The sequence below is a fragment of the Stegodyphus dumicola genome, chromosome 7 (genome assembly GCF_044657685.1).
Source record: "Stegodyphus dumicola isolate Sdum_Otavi_A_Nest chromosome 7, ASM4465768v1".
NCBI lineage: Eukaryota > Metazoa > Arthropoda > Arachnida > Araneae > Eresidae > Stegodyphus > Stegodyphus dumicola.
In genome coordinates this window covers 96336591-96360356 of record NC_140774.1, presented here as the reverse complement: position 1 = coordinate 96360356, position 23766 = coordinate 96336591, and the positions used below count along the sequence as shown (strand labels likewise).

General features: G+C 35.1%; 1 pseudogene; it reads right to left on the bottom strand.

Annotated features, from left to right (window-relative positions):
- Positions 1-22129: 22129 nt before the first annotated feature.
- Positions 22130-22902, bottom strand: LOC146996272 (heat shock cognate 71 kDa protein-like; annotated as a pseudogene).
- Positions 22903-23766: the final 864 nt, after the last annotated feature.

Sequence of the window (23766 nt, the reverse complement as noted above, 5' to 3'; positions counted from 1 at the left end):
AACAAATCAGCATTCAGTTCTTCAAAACGGGCTCTTGTTATGGTTGAATAGAAATCTACACCTTCAAAGAGAGAATCAATTTCGATGCTGGCTTGAGTACTTGAGGACAGGGTTCTCTTAGTCCTTTCACAGGCAGTATGTACGAGAAATTACATTTCATATATATAGAGAGAGAAAGAGATATGGAAGACAGATAAATTTAAACACCTAAAACCAATGTTAATTTGGAATCAAAGCAAGGCAATTCCTCAACAATATTAATAATCGCAACCTCGTATAAGAGTTTTAACACAATTATAAAAAATAATCGAAATTAAAATAAGAATTAATAATTGAACAAACTCGAAAAATAAAAATGCGAAAGGGAAAATATACAAATTGTTAACATGTAAGAATTAATCTCCTTTTAAAGAGCTCGGTTACCCAAAGAAAGTTTTCTCAGTTACATGAAATTCGAATTCATATTACAAGAATTTATTAAGTAAATAGTTCAGTATTTAAAATCATTCTCTGGGATTTGGATATACTTATGGATTACGAGGAAATGACGACGCCCTTATACTTATACTTATAGACTCCGCCCTAAGGGGTCTGAAGTCTCGTAATTTTGCCTGAAAGGGCAATATTTTATGATTCATGCAGTGTCTCAAGAATAAAGCTTTGAATATTATAATGAATCATAAATAAATAATAATAAACGAAAGTCCTTAATACAAATGAGATGAAAAGACGAATGATTCAAATTTTATTGGAGAGCAAAAGTGTGACAAACTCAAACGTGACATAAAAACTCAAATGTTTTCAGTGCCAATGCTAATCCATAATTCTAGCGCTAATTAAATGATCCGGATATCTCCAAAGACCAGTAAAAGACTGAAGATGAGCCTGAATGACAACTCTAATGATTGTACGGACTCTAATGATTACACAAACTGTGAATGGCATGCCCTAAGATATAAACTTACAAATTCAGTTATATTACTATTTCCTATTGCCGCGTAGCTAACCAGCAATATGTTATTAGTGCTTTATTTGTTCTGCACTTAGTTACTATATTATAATTTCATTAATCATTTATTATATTTTATATACTGTATTCATTATATTCAAATATTTTATGTCATATTTTATGTAAACATTTTGTTGCCTTGAGATAAATCCAATCAGTTTTCCTACTCACTTAATTTCCTAATAACTAAATTTTCTGCTCTCAATATCTGGACTGTCTTGGGTCGACTGCCGCGACTGCAAGCCTTTTCAGATGGGGGGGGATAATCTGTAATGATATTTTTAAATCAATTGATTAAATTAAATTCTATTAATATTGCTTAATAACGTGTTGGCGAATCTCTACCTAAATTGCATCCCTTTTCCTAAATTTTGGCGAAATCCTTTTTTTATCATTCGTAATAGTGATCTCGTTCTCTTTTCCAGTACTCTTATCTACAGCAGACACATTCAATATGCCACTGGCATCAATATCGAAGGTAACTTCAATCTGTGGGACACCTCTAGGTGCAGGAGGAATGCCAGTTATTCAAACTTTCCAAGAAGATTATTGTCCTTGGTCATTGCACGTTTACCCTCGTAAACTTGGATCAAGACACCTGGTTGATTATCAGAGTAAGTTGTAAATGTTTGTGTCTGACGAGTTGGAATGGTTGTATTACATTTGATGAGCACAGTCATTACACCACCAGCAGTTTCAATTCCTAGAGACAGTGGGGTTACATCCAACAGCAACAGATCTTGCACTTCTTCAGATTTATCACCATTCAAAATTGCAGTTCGGACTGCAGCACCATATGCGACAGCTTCATCTGGATTAATACTTTTGTTAAGTTCTTTACCATTAAAGAAATCTTGCAGTAGCTTCTGAATTTTAGGAATACGAGTAGATTCACCTACCAGGACAATATCATGGACTTGAGCTTTATCTAATTTTGCATCTTGCAAAGCCTTTTCAACAGGTTCCAATGTGCTTCTAAACAAATCAGCATTCAGTTCTTCAAAACGGGCTCTTGTTATGGTTGAATAGAAATCTACACCTTCAAAGAGAGAATCAATTTCGATGCTGGCTTGAGTACTTGAGGACAGGGTTCTCTTAGTCCTTTCACAGGCAGTATGTACGAGAAATTACATTTCATATATATAGAGAGAGAAAGAGATATGGAAGACAGATAAATTTAAACACCTAAAACCAATGTTAATTTGGAATCAAAGCAAGGCAATTCCTCAACAATATTAATAATCGCAACCTCGTATAAGAGTTTTAACACAATTATAAAAAATAATCGAAATTAAAATAAGAATTAATAATTGAACAAACTCGAAAAATAAAAATGCGAAAGGGAAAATATACAAATTGTTAACATGTAAGAATTAATCTCCTTTTAAAGAGCTCGGTTACCCAAAGAAAGTTTTCTCAGTTACATGAAATTCGAATTCATATTACAAGAATTTATTAAGTAAATAGTTCAGTATTTAAAATCATTCTCTGGGATTTGGATATACTTATGGATTACGAGGAAATGACGACGCCCTTATACTTATACTTATAGACTCCGCCCTAAGGGGTCTGAAGTCTCGTAATTTTGCCTGAAAGTGCAATATTTTATGATTCATGTAGTGTCTCAAGAATAAAGCTTTGAATATTATAATGAATCATAAATAAATAATAATAAACGAAAGTCCTTAATACAAATGAGATGAAAAGACGAATGATTCAAATTTTATTGGAGAGCCAAAAGTGTTAATTTTACATTTAATTTTGAATAAAAGTCTAAACATTATAACGCGTTCGAAATTTTTTTTGAAATAATAATAATAAATAAAATTGTAATGAAAAATAAAATCAAAAATTTAAAAATAAGTAAATCAAGTTCAAAAATATAATAATAATAGTAATAAAATAAATAATATAAAAATTAATGGTAAGGAAAGTAAAATATTAAGAAGAAATAAATATAAATGTAAAAAGTAACAATAAGAAAATACAAAAAACACAAAAGTAAATATTAATAAACAAGTAAAAATAAATAGCATTAAAATTGAATATGATATAAAAATAGTAAAAAAATCCATTAATTGCGAAAATATACATAAAAAAGTTCTTAATCTTTAATTAAGTGCTTTAAGTTTGGCTAAAATGCACAGTTTAGTCGCATTCAAGCCGCATCCTTGGGTCCCCACTTAATGACTTTTTTATTAAATAAAAATAATTCAGCTTATGAGCTCAATTTTTTATCAGTCACAGGTCCGTCAAGGAGGTCCCCACTTAGCCACTCACTGGTCAATCAGCGTGCAATTTTTTAGCCAGCCACTGGTCAATCATCGAGATCGGCATTTAGTAAGTCTCTGGTGTGTCAATGAACAATTTTGGTCAGATTGATGTCATTTCGAACAAATTTATGACGAATATAAACTGAAAGTATGTCAACTTAGCTCAGATCTTGATAGGTTGCTTTAAAGTGTTATGTTTATTTTTAATTTTCTTAAAGCAAAAATATTTGAGTAACGCTTTTCTTAGGTTTGAAAATGTGAAACGCCGGCTACGATGTGAGGAAGGAGGCTGAGTATTCTTGTCATCAACGTAGATAACAGCGACAGTATCAACGACGATATCAATAAGGCGTTCTTGAAATTCTTGAATTGGTTTCACTTCTATACTGTCTACAGGATCCATTTTGCCTTTTATTTCTATTTCATTATTTGTGTTGATGAGATTGCCGAAATCGATGTCCCCTTGTGCTCCAAGATCGTTATGCGATACAAAGCATTTAGCATCCAATGATTTAATAGAGGTATTCAAACTGAGTTCTTCCTGGTTAAAGGTGGTTGTAGCTGTATTCATGCCTGTATGATTATCTGAGTTATAAGGTTTTGGAAAATCAAAATTCTTTTCTGTTTCTTGATGAAGGTAACTAAATTCATTTTCATCACTTAAAGGGTACACATCAGTGGGATTATTATCGAAATCATTTTGAAAAAGGTCGATCTGGTCAGTCGCACTATCAATATGCAAATTAAGATGGTTATTATCAAAAGCTACGTTAGAAACTTGGAGGTAATCGGTGTCATTGTCTATATCCACTTCAAAGGAATCGTCATTAAATTCATTAATATCAGCATATGAATCAAGGAAATCTACATTATGTACCTTCTTTCCGGCATTAAGGTTGCGTTCATTACGGTTAATGGTGTTTTCATCATTACTTTTCCGAGTTTTCTCTTCTCTTCGAGGAAACAAGATGAAGGCAGTCGCAAAACAAATAAGTATGCCCAATAGGCTGTCGATAAACGGTGTTGGTATAAAAACGTAACACAGTACTGTCAACAAAAAGAAGCCCATTTTAAAAATGGCCCCAATTCGATTTCAGCAATAAAAATATAATATTTAATCAAATAAGATCCACACGTAAGATTTTAGCACCACTAGATTTGATATCTCTAATGATTATGGTTGATAAGCATTGTTAAAAAAGTATTCATTAACTTTGTTGTAATTCAACAGAAGCTGAAAAACAATTATTGGTAACTTGCTTGTTACAAATCTTATTAAAAGGATTCTTTGAATATGTAGCAATGAAAGATATTCTGATTATAATTCATAATAAAAAGGAAGTATCTTTGTGTGTCTTTCGTTCATGCTGCGTGTAAGCTAATAGACCCAGGGCTACGAATTTGGTACATAGGTGCATCTAGGCAAGAGCCAGTGTACCTCGAAGCGAGTATTTCAAAATTGGAATATGTTTTTTTATCGTATGTTTTTTCATGAAATCGCATCAAATCGATAATTCTCTCTCATTATATCAGCAATAATGCTATTGTATCACTATTGCCATTGTTTATTGTATCAGGACTGTTGCCATTCGGAAAGATTAAGGCGAAAATTAGCGTTTTAAGAGATTTTAATTAATATCTCTGATCTTTGCTATTTTTTTGGATAAAAGAGGAAGCGGACAAAAGAACGAACGCTAAACTACCGCTCCCATAAATATTCAAATAAATATTTTTGGGGGTTTTTTGTGATACAAAACATAAACGTAATCCTCATATATATATATTATCAGGTTCAATGTTTCTTCTAACCTTCTTCGGAAACATACAATGACCTGACTAGAACAGAGAGCTTACTAAAGCTATGTTCACTAATTGTAGTAAGTAGACAGGATACAGACGAAGGGTATAATAAACCCTTTTTTTTTCTTTATATACAATGACTTCCGTACTTCGGAATACAATGACCCTCCACTCGGGGTCTAACTTAAAAGATATCAAAATAAAACTAAACTCTAATTTAACTTTAGAATAAGATTGGTCTTATAATAACAGAAAGCGTATGTAGCACAGAGACTGTGAACACTACAATACGTTTAATTTATCAAGAGGATTAAAACCTCTGGCCTGGAAGGCAAAGTAGCAACTGCGTAACTTCTAAGGTAAGCGGCCTGCTTCGAACTCACGGCTTCCTCTCTTCTGCTTGGCAAAAAGGCCACACTTAAATACTTGGCGTTCGCCAGACAACTTTGCATAAACTCCTTCACGCTTATAATTCTGGCCGGAAGTAGAAAATAAGAAGTGATAGTAAAGATTTAAAATAAAATAAACGTTAGTAAAACTTAAGATCCTTACAATATAACCAAAGAATATTGTTATTAAAACGAAACTTATGGGAAACATATATTTCAATTGAAAAAATACTTTCAAAACTTGATGTTTTCCTGGTTTTATGAGTGCAAAGCGCAGAATATCATGTTTACCGTAGACTCTCATGCAAAGCGTTTCTTCTACCTTCGGTTAGGTGAAAATGAATTTAAATATAAACACAATATTGTAAGGATCTTAAGTTTTACTAACGTTTATTTTATTTTAAATCTTTACTATCACTTCTTATTTTCTACTTCCGGCCAGAATTATAAGCGTGAAAGAGTTTATGCAAAGTTGTCTGGCGAACGCCAAGTATTTAAGTGTGGCCTTTTTGCCAAGCAGAAGAGAGGAAGCCGTGAGTTCGAAGCAGGCCGCTTACCTTAGAAGTTACGCAGTTGCTACTTTGCCTTCCAGGCCAGAGGTTTTAATCCTCTTGATAAATTAAACGTATTGTAGTGTTCACAGTCTCTGTGCTACATACGCTTTCTGTTATTATAAGGCCAATCTTATTCTAAAGTTAAATTAGAGTTTAGTTTTATTTTGATATCTTTTACGTTATACCCCGAGTGGAGGGTCATTGTATTCCGAAGTACGGAAGTCATTGTATATAAAGAAAAAAATAAAGGGTTTTGTATACCCTTCGTTTGTATCCTGTCTACTTACTACAATTAGTGAACATAGCTTTAGTAAGCTCTCTGTTCTAGTCAGGTCATTGTATGTTTCCGAAGAAGGTTAGAAGAAACATTGAACCTGATAGTGGCGCCCGACGAAGAATAACCATGGCCGAGTTTCAAGAAGAACCTGTGCTGCCTGCAGAAACAGCTCAGAATCCAGAAATGCCAGCTGCCGCCCTGGAAGGATTTGGGTATATTGTCCAGACCATGCGCGCTTCGATGAAACCAGAAGCAACGTTTAATGGAAACTCACAGGTAACCAGTTTTTTGGAAAAATTGGATGACCACTTCATGCTCTACCCCGTGCACGAGTTTCAAAAAGTTACCTTAGCTACCAGCGCTTTGAGGGGCCAAGCGCTTAACTGGTTCAAATGTATCGGCAGAAGTCTCTTGGGTCAAGCAGGAAGTCCCACCTATACCTACGAAAATTTCAAGACTGCCCTACTAAAAGCCTTCCCTGTTGTAAGGGATCGTGCGAAATTAGAAACAGAACTTTTCAGTATATACCAACAAAGAATGGAAAACATGTCGAGTTTTATTTTAAGAAAAATTCACGTTTTCAAGCTCTTGTATAGAAACCGTCCGGATCCTGAAATAATTCAAGTGATTTTGCCGAGGTTACTACCCCAAGTGCAAGACTTTATTGAATTGAGAAATCCGACTACACTGGAAAAATTATTTGAGCTAGCAATCCAGTTTGAAAGTAGAAGAACGGCGGACGTCGAAAGAAGACGCCAATATCAACAGCGAAACCAATTTGGTACGCCAAGACTACAGCAAACTCAAGCACATGGCTACGGAGAAAAAGCGAATCAGTGGGCAAGGAAACCCGAGCATTCAAAAACAGCCGGCGAACGTCGACAGTTCAATAGCAACCCAGGAAAAAAGTCTCAAGGCCAGTGGAGAAAGAAGGAAAGCACCGAAAGAAAAAATAATTTAAACTAAAACGGATTTCTGCTGACGAGAGGGTGCGGAAATCCGAAGGCCACGAAAACCCCTCTTCCTACAAGTTAAATACAGTAATGGTGAAAAATTTAACTCTTCCGAAGATTGAAGTCTTGGTAAATAATATCCCGGCCACCGCACTCCTGGATACCGGCGCGCAGTGTTCCTGTGTGGCAGAAGTCTTTTTTAGAAAGTATTTTCGCAAATACCGCATATATAATGCGGATAATACAACAGTATTAGCGGCGCAAGGAGAACAATGTAAGTGCGTAGGTAAAGTACCTTTGTACATCCGTATCAAGGACGAACAAGTAAAGGTGATGTTTTTTATAGTAAAGAATTTGCAAGCACACTTAATACTAGGAATAGACTTTCTTTCAGACGCACAAGCTACACTGGATTTTAATGAAGCGTCTCTTAAGCTGACGATGAAACCAGTGCGTGTAGAAAAGGTTGAACCGCCGAGATTAAATCTTGACCACCTGCCTAATGACGAGCAAGATAGAATCCGACAAGTGGTAAGTGAATTTGCTTCCTTATTTAGTGATATTCCAGGATTTACCCAGGTTACTAACCATAGTATTGACACCGGAGATGCATTGCCGGTTCGTCAAAAACCATACCGGTATGATAAGAATAAGGAAAAAATTATAGAATGGCATATTACCGATATGCTACGTAAAAAGATCGTAACGCCTATCTCAAGTAGTTATGCTAGTCCGGTGGTTTTATGTAAGAAAAATAATGATTATCCTTTGGAGCATCCAAAAAGGTGGAGATTCGCTATTGATTACCGTAAATTAAATTCCATAACGAAATATCCGGTATATCCGTTACCGATTATAGAAGAAATTTTAAGGAACATAAAATCAACCAAATTTATGACAACTTTAGACTTAACGAATGGTTATTTTCAAATAGGGATCAGGCCTGAGGACGTGCCTAAGACTGCTTTTATAACCAAGTCTGGCACTTATGCATTTTTGCGAATGCCGTTTGGCCTTTCAGGCGCCCCAGCAACATTTCAGCGATGCATGGACATTGTGTTAAGACCTGTTCTCGGAAAGTCCACATTTATCTATTTAGACGATATCATTATTACTAGTGATAATCTAGACCAACATGTACAGGATTTAAGACAGGTGTTTTCTTTATTAAATGAGGCCGGTCTAAAAGTTAATGTCGAAAAATGCAAATTTGCAGCCCCTGAATTAAAATATTTAGGTTACAAAATATCGCAAAAAGGGATCGAGACAGATGAATCAAAAATAATCGCTGTACAAAAGTATCCGACTCCAAACACGGCAAAGAAGCTCTCTTCTTTTCTAGGACTTTGTTCATATTATAGGTCCTTTATAAAAGATTTTGCGGCTATCGCTGAGCCGTTGTTAAAATTAAAAAGGAAAAAGGCAAGATTCTCGTGGACGGCCGAAGCCAATAGTGCTTTCGAAAAATTAAAACAAGCATTAACGCAAGCCCCTGTGTTGAAATTTCCTGAAAAGGATGAAAATTTAGAAATTTCAGCGGATGCTTCGGATTATGCGGTAGGAGCGGTACTTTCGCAAAATCAGCAGCCAGTAGCATTTTTTAGCCGAACTTTAAATCAAACACAAAGAAACTATTCCGCGACCGAGAGAGAGGCACTTGCAGTTCTGTTAGCAGTGCAAAAGTTCCGAGTCTATTTTGGAAAGGCGCCGATAACAGTATATTCTGATCATGCGGCGGTAACTAGATTGTACTCTGGAAAAAATTTATCCCCAAGGTTAATAAGATGGGCACTCAAGCTGCAAGAATATAATCTGGTAATCAAGCATACCCCCGGAAAGGAAAATATCGTAGCAGATGCCCTGTCACGAATTAAATTAGACGAACAGGGTAATACCGTAAAAGTTGCAATGCTGACAGCGTGTACAATAAATTCCCGAGAAACTGTAATAACCGAACTGGGTAAGGATCCTGAGTTTGGAAGTATTTATGAGTATTTGAAGGATCCTGAAAATTTTAGCCACCAAGATATTGTGGCGATAAGAAATAGGGCGGCCCATTACGAACTAATAGATGGTCTATTATTTTATAAAAAACTACGAATTCCAACAACGAATTTCGACCTGTTATCCCAGCTAGTCTTAGATTAAATATCCTGCAAGAGCTTCATGACAGCCCTTTAGCTTCTCATGCTGGTATTCGAAAAACTACTCAACGCGTACGCGAGGCAGTCTACTTTCCTGAACTGCAAAAGTTAACAAGGGCGTATGTCCAGTCCTGCCCAACATGTCAAGCCGTTAATTATATTAATTTCCGCCCGGCCGGGTTTCTAAATAGTATTAAATCCGAATTTCCAAATGAAATAATCGGCATCGATTTATTGGGCCCTTTCCCAAAAAGTCAGTTAAACAAAAGTCGCTATCTCCTTGTTATAGTTGATCATTTTAGTAAATGGACCGAAATTGTTCCCTTAAAACGAGCCTCCGCGAAATTAGTTACCGATTCTATTTTAAATAAATATATTTTAAAATACGGGGCGCCCCTAAAAGTTATATCGGATAATGGTCCTCAATTTGTAAGTAATATATTTGAAGACATGTGCCAAAAACTGGGCATACGTCATTTAAAAATGGTCCCGTATCGGCCGCAATCAAATATAGCGGAACGGGTCAACAGAAATATAGTGAAAATTATCCGTAGTTATGTTAAAAATTTTCATAAAAGCTGGGATAACTATGTCAATGAATTTGCTTTCGCCCTTAGGACCGCAAAACATGATACAACGGGCAAAACTCCTGCTGAGTTATTTCTAGGCAGAAAGGTTATAACACCGTTAGATAAACTATTTTATGTGCAACAAAGAGCCCCAGAATTTAAAATGGGTGATATAGAAAAACTAATAAAAGAAGCAAAAAAGAATACGGAAGTAGCACAAAGAAAACAAAAATTGTATTATGACTTGAAACGACGGGGAGTAACTTATAAAGTAGGGGATGAAGTACTAAAAATTAAGCATTCACTTTCTTCAGCACCAGAAGATAAAACTGCCAAATTTTTTCCACGCTTTGAAGGACCATATGTTATAGAAAAAATAACTCACGCTGTTGTAGTGTTAAAGGCAAGAAATGGTGAAACCTGTTCCGCAAACATTCACCAGATAAAACCATTCTATGACCGTAATAAAATGCAAATCTTTTCAGATCTTTTGCAGGATCCGGTACGGCAGACACCGCAGGTACAAGTTCCAGAGGTGGGAAAACGACAAGTACAAGGGCAAGCCAATGACAGACAGAAGCAAGTGAAAAGAAAATTGCCCCGCGGAAAAATTGAAGGTACAAAGAAAAAGAAGCCGTTCCACCGTCCAAAAAACAGAGTTCACGAACACCCCCAGAATGAAGAAGGGAGAAAGGACGGCAACTATAACCCGGCTGTGAAACGGAAGATTGACTCATCCGACAGAACTCTCCGCAGCAAAAGTCGCCGAACTGCGGAAGGGCCATCAGCGGCGGAGGAAAAAGTACAAGAAAAATTTGAACGGCCAACAACGAGGTCCAAGCAGGATCACGACAGAAGTTTCCCGGTTCCACCAAGACCAGCTGCCTTCAAACGGCCAAGACCACAAGCAGAGGACAGAAGGAAGATGTTCAAGGGTGGCCGTAGTGGTGAAAAACGGAAGCTTCCGGAGGAAAGCACTGAAGGGCGAGCCCGTACAAGAAGGAGGATCAACCAAGCTACGGTCTGCAGCACCTTTAAAGACTGGGCCCAGAAAAGGATGTCTGAATATTACAAAGATAAGTAAAATTTTATGTTACTTTACAAACTTAAGTTAATCTTTCATTCTTACTGCAAGTGGCAGATTTCAAGAAGTTTTACCTCATGCGAGGTCTACCTTTATCGCCAAAAGGGCGAGAAATGAGTTGTGACCGATTTTCTTATTATGTTTTTCAATTACGCGCGCGTAAAACTAAAGTTGATGTATAATAGCGTTGTATAAAGACTTAAATATTGTAAAAAGTTATTGTATAAATTTTATTTAAAACATTCTAACAAGAAAGAAGTTTTAGTCTGAAACACTTTTTGAAATGTAGTATTATTTCAATGTAGAAAGAATTGGCACTTGCTTTGAAAAGAATAGAAGTTAACAATGTACTACTAATGTATGTTTTCAAATGTGTAAAATTAACGGCATCTTGATATGTTCTTGTATACATGTGAACTGTTATTTTGAATGTTTAGAAATACCGTGATATGGTAAAAGTGAAAGTAATGTTAAAAAAATTTGTTATTCGTGTGACTGTAAAGATTAAATCATGGTGAATATGTGTTAAAGGTTGAATGATGTAGTTAGGCTCTCTGACGCTACACTTTAGAGTTAGCCACTTTCAGAATAGTACCTCAGGGTCTAGAGTTGAAATTAGGGTGTGTTAAGAGGTCTCGTATGTTGAATTTTAACACATTAGTGTTTTGATTGTAGGAGGAAGTGTTGAACACATAGACAGAAACACATTCGTGTTTGGTGTTTTTACAACACATGTCAGAGAGCACGGGGAGAGATAATTAAAATAATCATGAATGAAATAAGAATGTTAAGAAAAGTATATTCTATATGTTATTTGCAATGTCATTCTGTAACATTTCATTAAACTAGTTTTCCTTCCAGATCTCTGGAAGGAACCAGAATTGAATAAAGCTCCTGTTTTGATGCAGTACAGATGAAAAAGAAAAAAGATTGTTGTATATTCCGGGAGCTGCTATTGTAACAAATTTCTTTCTTTTAAAATTTTCTAGTTTCTAGCTAAGTTATGATTGTTAAAGGTTGGCCTCGCGTTAGTTTCTAGAGCTAAAAGTTTTCAACAAGGTAGTTTTAGACCTCAGTTTCAAACTAATTAACTCTGGCGGGAAGTATGTAAGGATCTTAAGTTTTACTAACGTTTATTTTATTTTAAATCTTTACTATCACTTCTTATTTTCTACTTCCGGCCAGAATTATAAGCGTGAAGGAGTTTATGCAAAGTTGTCTGGCGAACGCCAAGTATTTAAGTGTGGCCTTTTTGCCAAGCAGAAGAGAGGAAGCCGTGAGTTCGAAGCAGGCCGCTTACCTTAGAAGTTACGCAGTTGCTACTTTGCCTTCCAGGCCAGAGGTTTTAATCCTCTTGATAAATTAAACGTATTGTAGTGTTCACAGTCTCTGTGCTACATACGCTTTCTGTTATTATAAGGCCAATCTTATTCTAAAGTTAAATTAGAGTTTAGTTTTATTTTGATATCTTTTAAGTTATACCCCGAGTGGAGGGTCATTGTATTCCGAAGTACGGAAGTCATTGTATATAAAGAAAAAAATAAAGGGTTTTGTATACCCTTCGTCTGTATCCTGTCTACTTACTACAATTAGTGAACATAGCTTTAGTAAGCTCTCTGTTCTAGTCAGGTCATTGTATGTTTCCGAAGAAGGTTAGAAGAAACATTGAACCTGATAATATAAAATATATAAAAATGTTTTTAATTATTTAATAGGCACCTATTTAAGATAAAATCAACTGATTAGCATAAAATTAACTTATATTAGCGTTATATTCTTAGTGGGAAGGTATTCATGCCTAGGAAGGCCTTTAAATGATAAGCTCAACAATATGCTTCCATACAAAACCATCACAAGACACAACATTCTGACATCATACCAGGCTACGACAGTCATAACAAACATTCTGAACATGCTAAACCGAGTGAATAGAATATAACGTTTCAATTCTCTACATTCCTCAAAAATAAGATAATAATTTGAGTCAACATGGAGTGTTCAGAACGCCTACATTACTAAGGGATTCAGCGAATGGATTTAAGTTCGCTCGTGCGATGGTCACTTTCTCGTCCAACAGATTATGACTAGAGAGTGGAAGGGAGAAAGGGACTTATATGTCATCTTCGGTGCACGAACAGAGCTAAATTATGCTCCTGCTTAAAGCTGTTAGCTGAATATCATTCTAACACTTACACATATGCCTGAAAAAATTCATGAGACTTAAAATGGAAATCTTTATTATCTTTATACTACTTAGTGGGTCACAATCACAGAGTTAAGGGAAGTGGAAGTTTAATTAAACTTTTCTTTTGTCTCTCCTCTAAAATCTCAGAATATTATATTGGATATAAAAAGTCTCACATCGCTTTTCCTCCTACTGAAACCCTTTGATTCTTATTAATATAAATAATAATAATTGTTTTCCGTCACTACTTACCTGACCTGAACGTATATGTAATTTAGGCACACGCACCCAAAAAAATATCTGATTTCGATACCACACGACTTCCCTGTAAGGACTATTAATTTATAGACATTTCTGCTTCAATTCATTTGCCCCTGTGTCCTCGAATTTTAATTAGATATATATTTATATTTCAATTAATTCAGTTCTCACTTCGCGGCGTAGCAAAAATCAATGGAGATTCAAAACACCTTCATTGAAATCTGTAAAATATATAAAAATCTAAAACATTAAATGCAGTTAAAAATAATTTTTATAATTAAAATTAGAGTTTCTGCGTCCAAACAAGCAACTCAACCAAAAAGTAGACAGACCAAAATTTTTGGTGTACAGTTTTGAAAGTTAATGTTTAGTCTACCTTTGCAAAAAGACATGGAAGTTGGCGCACCAAATGATTTAATCCACAGTTCTAATAACAGTGTCTGGCCTCGTTACGCCTACTATCACTTTTACATTGCTCATAATTCGACAGCTATTGCATACACGAAAGGTGTAAAATCCATAACCGAAATATAAGAACAACATAAATTGACCTTTTAAAGGGTTAAAAGGCAAAAATGCAAAATTTATTAATATATAAGAACAAAAATACAGAGCTAAACTAGCCGGTGTAAGAAGACAGGAATATATATATATATACAAGTTAAAGTGAGCGATTGCAAGTAAAAAGCGAGGAGTACAACTAGATGTTATAGCACTCCCATATACTAAAACATTCTACGGCTACTCATTCTCGAGTTATTCGAGATACGTATCTCACGAAACGAAAATACTTGAAAATACCGAAAAATCGCTGTGCTGAATCTATTTTACAATCCGTTTTTATGAAAAAGTGCGCCATATATTTTATGTTCAGATACTATGCCAAAAAAGTCATTCCAATTGATTTAAAGTGGTAGAAATGAATAGTTCTTCATTTAACTCGTACAGGGAACTAGAAGGTGACTGTTTTGTAATTTCAATTCTGCAGAGCCGATTAACGGAATTTAGCTTGCATTTTTCATACCGAAAAAGCGTGTCTTATGATGCATCTTATTAATCTGTAATGATATTTTTAAATCAATTGATTAAATTAAATTCTATTAATATTGCTTAATAACGTGTTGGCGATTCTCTACCTAAATTGCATCCCTGTTCCTAAATTTTGGCGAAATCCTTTCTTTAGTATAAAATATATCAACCTGTTGGCGCCCGCCAAATCGCCCAACTCATAAATCTGTCATATTACATAAAGTCCTTAAGAACTTTCCTGATGAGAAGATAGCGTCACCTCGTGATTTCAATTAATATCGCTGATTGGAGGAGCCTCGTGATGCACACATATGTATAAGTAGGGCTTCTGCTCAAGGTACGAGGAGAACGCTTGTGAGATGGATGCTAAAATAAACCTACCACTTTATATTCCAAAATTTGTCTCATTCCTGTTGCGCCGGCAGCACAAAACAAATAATGTACGAGGGCCATCCAGGAAGTAGATTACGTTTCCGTCTGTGTCCGCTAGGGGCGAGGCTAGCGCGGCCATCTTGGGGTCAGAGCGTTGCGCAGCTCAGTCTGCATCTAGCCATGCTAGTGAGAGGTTCGTGCTGTGCTCCGTTCAGATAATGTGACGGTTTGAAATGTCTGCGTTAATTGAAAATCCCGCGAGCTGCGAGGTGCGCTCAGTAATAAGGTTTCTGACTGCAAAAAACTGTAAACCGATAGAAATCTATCGGCAGCTTCGTGAAGTGTATGGGGACAACATTATCACTGAAGGTGGAGTGCGTCAGTGGGTCATAAGATTTCAAAATGGCCGAACCAATGTTCACGACGAAGATCGAAGTGGGAGACCCAGCATAGTGACCGCCGAACTTCTCGAAAAAGTCGATGCTAAAGTCCGTGAAAATCGAAATTTCACAATAACGGAACTTTCTTTGAGTTTTCCACAAATTTCGCGAAGTTTGTTGCACGAAATCATCAGCGAAAAGCTTGGTTACCACAAGTTTTGTGCAAGATGGATTCCAAAAATCTTGACAGAGGACCACAAAAATCAGCGAATGGCTGCAGCGTTGAACTTTTTGGACGCTTACCATAAGGATGGTGACTCTTTACTCGATCGCATCGTTACTGGTGACGAAACATGGGTGAAACATGTGAACTGTGAAACGAAATTGCAATCAATGCAGTGGGGGCACACAAGTTCTCCCCAAAAACCCAAGAAATGCATGCAAACAATGTCGGCAAGGAAGATGATGGCGACTGTTTTTTGGGACAGAAAAGGTGTAATTTTGGTGGACTTCCTGGAAAGAGGCACTACAATAAACTCTCAAAGGTATTGCCAAACTCTCCAAAAACTCAGAAGAGCAATTCAAAACAAGCGCAGAGGAATGTTGAGCTCTAAGATCTTGTTGATTCACGACAACGCCCGGCCCCACACGGCAAATGTCACTCGTAAAGTTCTTGAATCTTTTAAGTGGGAGTTGTTTCCTCATCCGCCGTACAGTCCCGACCTGGCACCGAGCGACTTCCACCTATTCCCAGCAATGAAGAAGTGGCTGGCTATGCAGCGTTTTGATGACGACGCACAGCTGCAAGAAGAGGTAACGAAGTGGTTGAAGGCGCAGGCGGCCGAATTTTTCGACGAAGGAATTTCCAAGCTCGTACATCGCAACGATAAATGCCTTAATTTGTATGGTGACTATGTAGAAAAGTAGTATTTGAGTGTGGCTTTCATCTGTATATAATAAAATTTGTTTCCTATACTTTGTTTATTTTTTTATTCCAAAACGTAATCTACTTTCTGGATAGCACTCGTATGAGAAATTGCATTTCAGAAAGCCGGTAGGATACCACCTTCAAAGGGATTATCTAAAAAAGAAGATACCCCAAGGATTATACGGATAAAATGTTACGCACTTAAGATGAATTTGCCGCTGTGCGACTTCTATGTTTCTAAATTTTTCTCTAGGCGTTCTTGCTTCAAGAGAATCATCCTTCTGTTACCTGTATTCTGGTATTCTGCAGATTATTTTACGTCCAGAGAAGCACCCTTCTGCCCCCTGTGATGCGTGATCTGTGTTTCCATCGAACGTTCGTCGTTCATCAAATGTGCTCTTACCGTTGACCTACTTTTGAGGATGGAAATCTTTCCCTACGTCTACGGCGTTCTGTGTTGCTCTCGAGAGCTTTGTGCTTGTGTGGTGACTGATCGTGTTTTCGAAAATCTAATTAAGAGTGCACAAAAATGTGTATTTTCGTGTCGATTTCATCACTCGTATTCTCGTCACAATAAGTCAAACAGAAGCAATTAGTAAAAAGATTGGCGATGCAAATGATATTATTACTATTGAATTATAATTACTGATTTAATAATAGTGTTTTTATTTTGAAAATTTTAAAGGTATTATTTTGGTATAAATGTATTTTAAATTTGGTATTTAAAGGATGTATTTTGGTTTTAATATTGTTTTGGAAAAATTTAAAGAATATTATTTTTGAGTTAGTTTTATTTATGAAAGTATTATTAGTTTTATTTATGAAAGTATAATTAGTTTTATTTATGAAAGTATTATTGAAAGAATAATGGCTAACGAAAACCTCTCTGATCCTCATGATTCATTAAGGGCAGCTAGCGCTGAACCTGAAGCAAGTATAATTCCCTTTGACGCGCAGAATGATATGGATATAAATTCATGGCTTGAGTACTTTAACAAAACTCATTTAGATAAAGATGAAACGTGGAAGCTTAATAATGTAGCTCGATATCTAAAAGGTAATGCACTTAGCGTATATGTCAAAAACTGCCATAAAATTACTAAATATGTGGAATTAGTCCAAATTTTAAAAGAAAATTTTTTCGACCCCACTTTAACTACGTTTGGTGATTTTGCCAATTACAAGTACAATCATAAAGAGGACATAACGCAATATTTTCGCAAAAAATTAGATATTAGTAAAAAATTAAATCTAACTCATGAAATGATCTTGGAGGGTCTGACGGATGGCCTTCCTATAGAATTAAAATCCTTAATGACGATTAACGCACCCTCTGACCCTATCTCTTGGCTTAATCATGTCCATAAGCTTATTAAGATTATCGAAAATCAACAAATCAAAAGTGCACCTCCCAGATTTGTTACTCCGATTGGGAACAGTCCCCAAGATTACAATCGATTTAATAGAAGTAGAATTTCAGCTACTGTGAGACAAGATTCTCCTAGACCCAACAATTTCCAACGTTTTCAGAGACCAAGTAATTTTTATAATCGGTTCAGTGGTCCAGGATTTACAAGCCATCATAATTATAATTCTCAAAATAGATTGCCATTGCCACCCAGTCCCTGTAGACTTTGCACCCGGAACAGAATCCCAAATGCTTTTCACTGGTTTAAGGTTTGTCCTTTCAGAGGGGAGAGTACTGATACACCTATGTTACGCCCCTTGCAATAGAACCAACCCCAGAAACCCCTCACAATAGTTGACTATTAAAGGTGTCGGGATATTTGCCCAATAAGAAACGTCTAGAGTGTGTTGTAGACAGTGGTGCCACCATATCGATAATTTCTTCCAAAACGGCTAGACAATTACGTTTAAAAGTACAAAGAGTTAGGTCATTTTCAGTAACCCAAACTAAAGGAAACATAATCTTTAACAAAATATGTTGTATAAAAATGAAAATTGGACGGATTAGTAACCAAATTACCTTGTTTGTTCTTGATAATAATTTGAATTATGTAATTTTAGGACTTTATGAATGCAAATTATTTGAGTTGAGTATTGGTTGTAGTAATTTAAAAATTAAACAGAGAGCTATTGTACTTGATTGCCATTTTGACAGCCGACCCATATCTCCACACCTCCAACTTCAAGGTGGTACAACAAATGTTTATCCATGTGTTAATAATGATGATGATGTAAGAAATTTTCCAAGCTGTAAATATCGAACTACAAATCCAAAGGAATTAGTTTCTCAGTCTAACATTTATGTGAAAAATGCTGTTTCTAATACTGTCGATAACAAAGAGTATAACTTAAAAAAATTGTTAAATGATTATTCATCTGTGTTTTCTAAAAATAAGTATGATGTAGGAAAAATTAATATTGAACCTCAACGAATTAATTTAAATTCTGATTTGCCTGTATCATTAAGACCTTATAGAACATCCCCTATGGAAGAAGAGGAAATTAAAACCCAAATTGACCAATTATTACAAGCAGGTATAATTAAAGAAAGTTGTAGCCCATATTCGTCCCCCGTGACTCTAGTATTTAAACGTGAGGAAGGTAAGAAAATTAGATTGTGTATAGATTATCGAAAATTGAATTCCCTGGCTAAAACAGATGCAAACCCTCTTCCTCGCATTGACACTTTGTTAGACAAATTAAGTAAAGCAAAAGTATTTTCTACAATTGATTTGAGATCTGGTTTCTGGCATATCCCGATTCACCCTGCAGATACTGAGAAATTAGCTTTTTGCACGAATTTTGGATTATTCGAATGGTTAAGACTGCCTTTTGGTTTCAAAAATGCACCTGCAATTTTTAACAGAACAATTAGACGAATATTAACAAAAAATAAAATTAATTTCGCTTGCAGTTACTTTGATGATATAATCGTTTACTCTTCCTCTGAGAAAGAACATTTAGAACATTTAAAAATTTTATTTGAGGTGTTTAAAGAGGAGCATATTAAATTGAATCGAAACAAGTGTGTGTTCGCCAGAGATCAGATCACATTTCTTGGCTATGAAATAAAAAATGGTAGAATAATTCCCGATAACCATAATATAGAAGTTATTAAGAAACTTAAAAAACCCCAGTAACACCAAAGAGTTACAAAGAGTTTTGGGAAGTGTGAATGTGTATCATAGATTCATTCCGAATTATGCAACTATTAGAGCTCCATTAAACAGACTCTTGAAAAAAGATGTCAAGTGGGAATGGGATGACTAATGTCAAAAAGCTTTCGACGAAATGACAAGAATACTGATTTCCAAACCTGTTTTACAATTGTATGATTCCAGTAGGCCATGTCATATTTTTGTTGACGCTTCTCAAATTGCTGTTGGAGCTGTTTTGAAACAACCAGATGAAAATGATGTCCTTCACCCTGTATCATATCATTCCCGAACTTTAAGAAATTATGAGAAAAATTATACGATTACTGAGTTAGAATGTTTGGCCATAGTAGATGCCCTAGACAAATTCTATTACTATCTGCATGGACAAAAATTTGTTATACATACGGACCATGCGGCCCTCGTTTGGCTCAAAAATGTTAAAAATTTAAAAGGTAGACTCTTCCGTTGGTCACTCAAACTACGTATGTTCAATTATGAAGTAAAGTATCAGAAGATCTCTACCAATATTGAAGCTGACATGCTTTCTAGACATCCTGTTTCACATCACCTCCAACATTATGTACATTTACTTGATAGAAATGAAATAATCCAACAACAAAAAACTGATAATGTCTGCGGAAAAAAATTACCAAGAGATAAATGATATGATGGTAATTAAGAAAAAGAATTTTTATAAAATTGTAGTACCTAAATCTTTAAGATTAAAATTGTTGAATAAAACCCATGAAAATTTTGGTCACCCGGGAGTTCAAATTATGCTTAACTTAATCACCCGTCAATATTATTGGCCTCACATTAGCGAAGATATCGGAAATTTTGTTAAACATTGTCATACTTGTCAACTTAATAAAAAGAAAAAACAGAAAAAATTTGGTCTTATGCAAGACGTACCCCCAACCGACAAACCTTTCGAATGTCTCTCTATTGACACTGTGGGAGGATTTAATTATTATAATTCTACAAAAAAATATTTACATATAGTTATTGACCATGCAACAAGATATGTCTGGGCTTTCCGCCGAAAAGTGTAACTTCAGAAACCTATGCCAATTGTCTAAAACAAATATTTCAAATACAAGTCCCCGAAAAAATTCTGAGTGACAGGAATTCAGCCTTCACTTCTTTTAGATTCAAAAAAATTCCTTAAAAAGCATAATGTTAAACAACTTTTAACTTCATCTCACCATCCCCAGACAAATGGTAAAGTAGAAAGAGTAAATCAATCAATAGTAAGTCGACTAAAATGTAAAGTAAATTCTTCTTCTAAAAAAGTACCATGGACTAAAGTGCTAGAGCAAGTTGTTATCGAATATAACAACTCCCCTCATACGGTAACTAAGTTCACCCCAGCGTACTTACTATTTGCTAACCTCCCTTTTGAATCTCCAATTGATCAAAATAAATACCCTTCCTTAAATGAAGCAAGGGCTTTAGCAAAGAAAAGAACTATCGAATACCACCGAAAGAATAAAACTAGATATGACATCAGATTTGTAGAATCTAAATTTCAACCTGGAGATTTTGTCCTTTACGAGGAATTTGAATACCCAAATACTAGAAAATTGACTTCACCCTATTCAGGCCCTTATCGGATTATTAATAAATTATCTGAAGTTAATTATGAAATCGACAGGGAAAATTTTCACGCGAAGAAACCAACTGATATTGTACATGCGTCAAAATTAAGGTTCTATCATCCACCCGAGAACTTTAAATTACATCATGAATAAATCAAAATTTATAAATCAATAAACTATCCATAACCCTTCTTTTAGTTTTCATCCTGTTGTCCCCCTTAATAGTTGATTTATCTCTCAGTGTCTGAAAAAATTGTCTGGCCTTTTCTTTTACTGGGCTCCTTGAAACTTGAGTTTCAGGTTCAATACACTTTCCGTGTGGGAAACACTCAATTGAGGCTATACTACAAGTAGAGTACTATACCCTCACATTTCCTTGAGCTCATGTTTTCCTATGTTTGTGTTATAAATTGTAGCAACAGCTGAAAAAGTTAAATTTCAGTTGTTGAAATTTCTGAATTTCATTTTATGTTTCTGCAGCATCGTGTACAAAAAACTGGTATGGATGTTGGAAGTTAAATTTTGTTTTGTTATCATTAATAAGAGAAAAATAGAGTGACAAAATATGTTAAAAACCTAGCAAAATGTGTATTTTCAACAGGAGTATAAGAGCTCTAGTATCGTGACATAAAAACTCAAATGATTTCAGTGCGAATGCTAATCCATAATTCTAGCGCTAATTAAATGATCCGGAGATCTCCAAAGACCAGTAAAAGACTGAAGATGAGCCTGAATGACAACTCTAATGATTGTACGGACTCTAATGATTACACAAACTGTGAATGGCATGCCCTAAGATATAAACTTACAAATTCAGTTATATTACTATTTCCTATTGCCGCGTAGCTAACCAGCAATATGTTATTAGTGCTTTATTTGTTCTGCACTTAGATACTATATTATAATTTCATTAATCATTTATTATATTTTATATACTGTATTCATTATATTCAAATATTTTATGTCATATTTTATGTAAACATTTTGTTGCCTTGAGATAAATCCAATCAGTTTTCCTACTCACTTAATTTCCTAATAACTAAATTTTCTGCTCTCAATATCTGGACTGTCTTGGGTCGACGGCCGCGACTGCAAGCCTTTTCATATGGGGAGGGGATAATCTGTAATGATAATTTTAAATCAATTGATTAAATTAAATTCTATTAATATTGCTTAATAACGTGTCGGCGATTCTCTACCTAAATTGCATCCCTTTCCCTAAATTTTGGCGAAATTCTTTTTTTATCATTCGTAATAGTGATCTCGTTCTCTTTTCCAGTACTCTTATCTACAGCAGACACATTCAATATGCCATTGGCATCAATATCGAAGGTAACTTCAATCTGTGGGACACCTCTAGGTGCAGGAGGGATGCCAGTTATTCAAACTTTCCAAGAAGATTATTGTCCTTGGTCATTGCACGTTCACCCTCGTAAACTTGGATCAAGACACCTGGTTGATTATCAGAGTAAGTTGTAAATGTTTGTGTCTGACGAGTTGGAATGGTTGTATTACATTTGATGAGCACAGTCATTACACCACCAGCAGTTTCAATTCCTAGAGACAGTGGGGTTACATCCAACAGCAACAGATCTTGCACTTCTTCAGATTTATCACCATTCAAAATTGCAGTTCGGACTGCAGCACCATATGCGACAGCTTCATCTGGATTAATACTTTTGTTAAGTTCTTTACCATTAAAGAAATCTTGCAACAGCTTCTGAATTTTAGGAATACGAGTAGATCCACCTACCAGGACAATATCGTGGACTTGAGCTTTATCTAATTTTGCATCTTGCAAAGCCTTTTCAACAGGTTCCAATGTGCTTCTAAACAAATCAGCATTCAGTTCTTCAAAACGGGCTCTTGTTATGGTTGAATAGAAATCTACACCTTCAAAGAGAGAATCAATTTCGATGCTGGCTTGAGTACTTGAGGACAGGGTTCTCTTAGCCCTTTCACAGGCAGTATGTATGAGAAATTACATTTCATATATATATATAGAGAGAGAGATATGGATGACAGATAAATTTAAACACCTAAACCCAATGTTAATTTGGAATCAAAGCAAGGCAATTCCTCAACAATATTAATAATCGCAACCTCGTATAAGAGTTTTAACACAATTATAAAAAATAATCGAAATTAAAATAAGAATTAATAATTGAACAAACTCGAAAAATAAAAATGCGAAAGGGAAAATATACAAATTGTTAACATGTAAGAATTAATCTCCTTTTAAAGAGCTCGGTTACCCAAAGAAAGTTTTCTCAGTTACATGAAATTCGAATTCATATTACAAGAATTTATTAAGTAAATAGTTCAGTATTTAAAATCATTCTCTGGGATTTGGATATACTTATGGATTACGAGGAAATGACGACGCCCTTATACTTATACTTATAGACTCCGCCCTAAGGGGGTCTGAAGTCTCGTAATTTTGCCTGAAAGGGCAATATTTTATGATTCATGCAGTGTCTCAAGAATAAAGCTTTGAATATTATAATGAATCATAAATAAATAATAATAAACGAAAGTCCTTAATACAAATGAGATGAAAAGACGAATGATTCAAATTTTATTGGAGAGCCAAAAGTGTTAATTTTACATTTAATTTTGAATAAAAGTCTAAACATTATAACGCGTTCGAAATTTTTTTTGAAATAATAATAATAAATAAAATTGTAATGAAAAATAAAATCAAAAATTTAAAAATAAGTAAATCAAGTTCAAAAATATAATAATAATAGTAATAAAATAAATAATATAAAAATTAATGGTAAGGAAAGTAAACTATTAAGAAGAAATAAATATAAAATGTAAAAAGTAACAATAA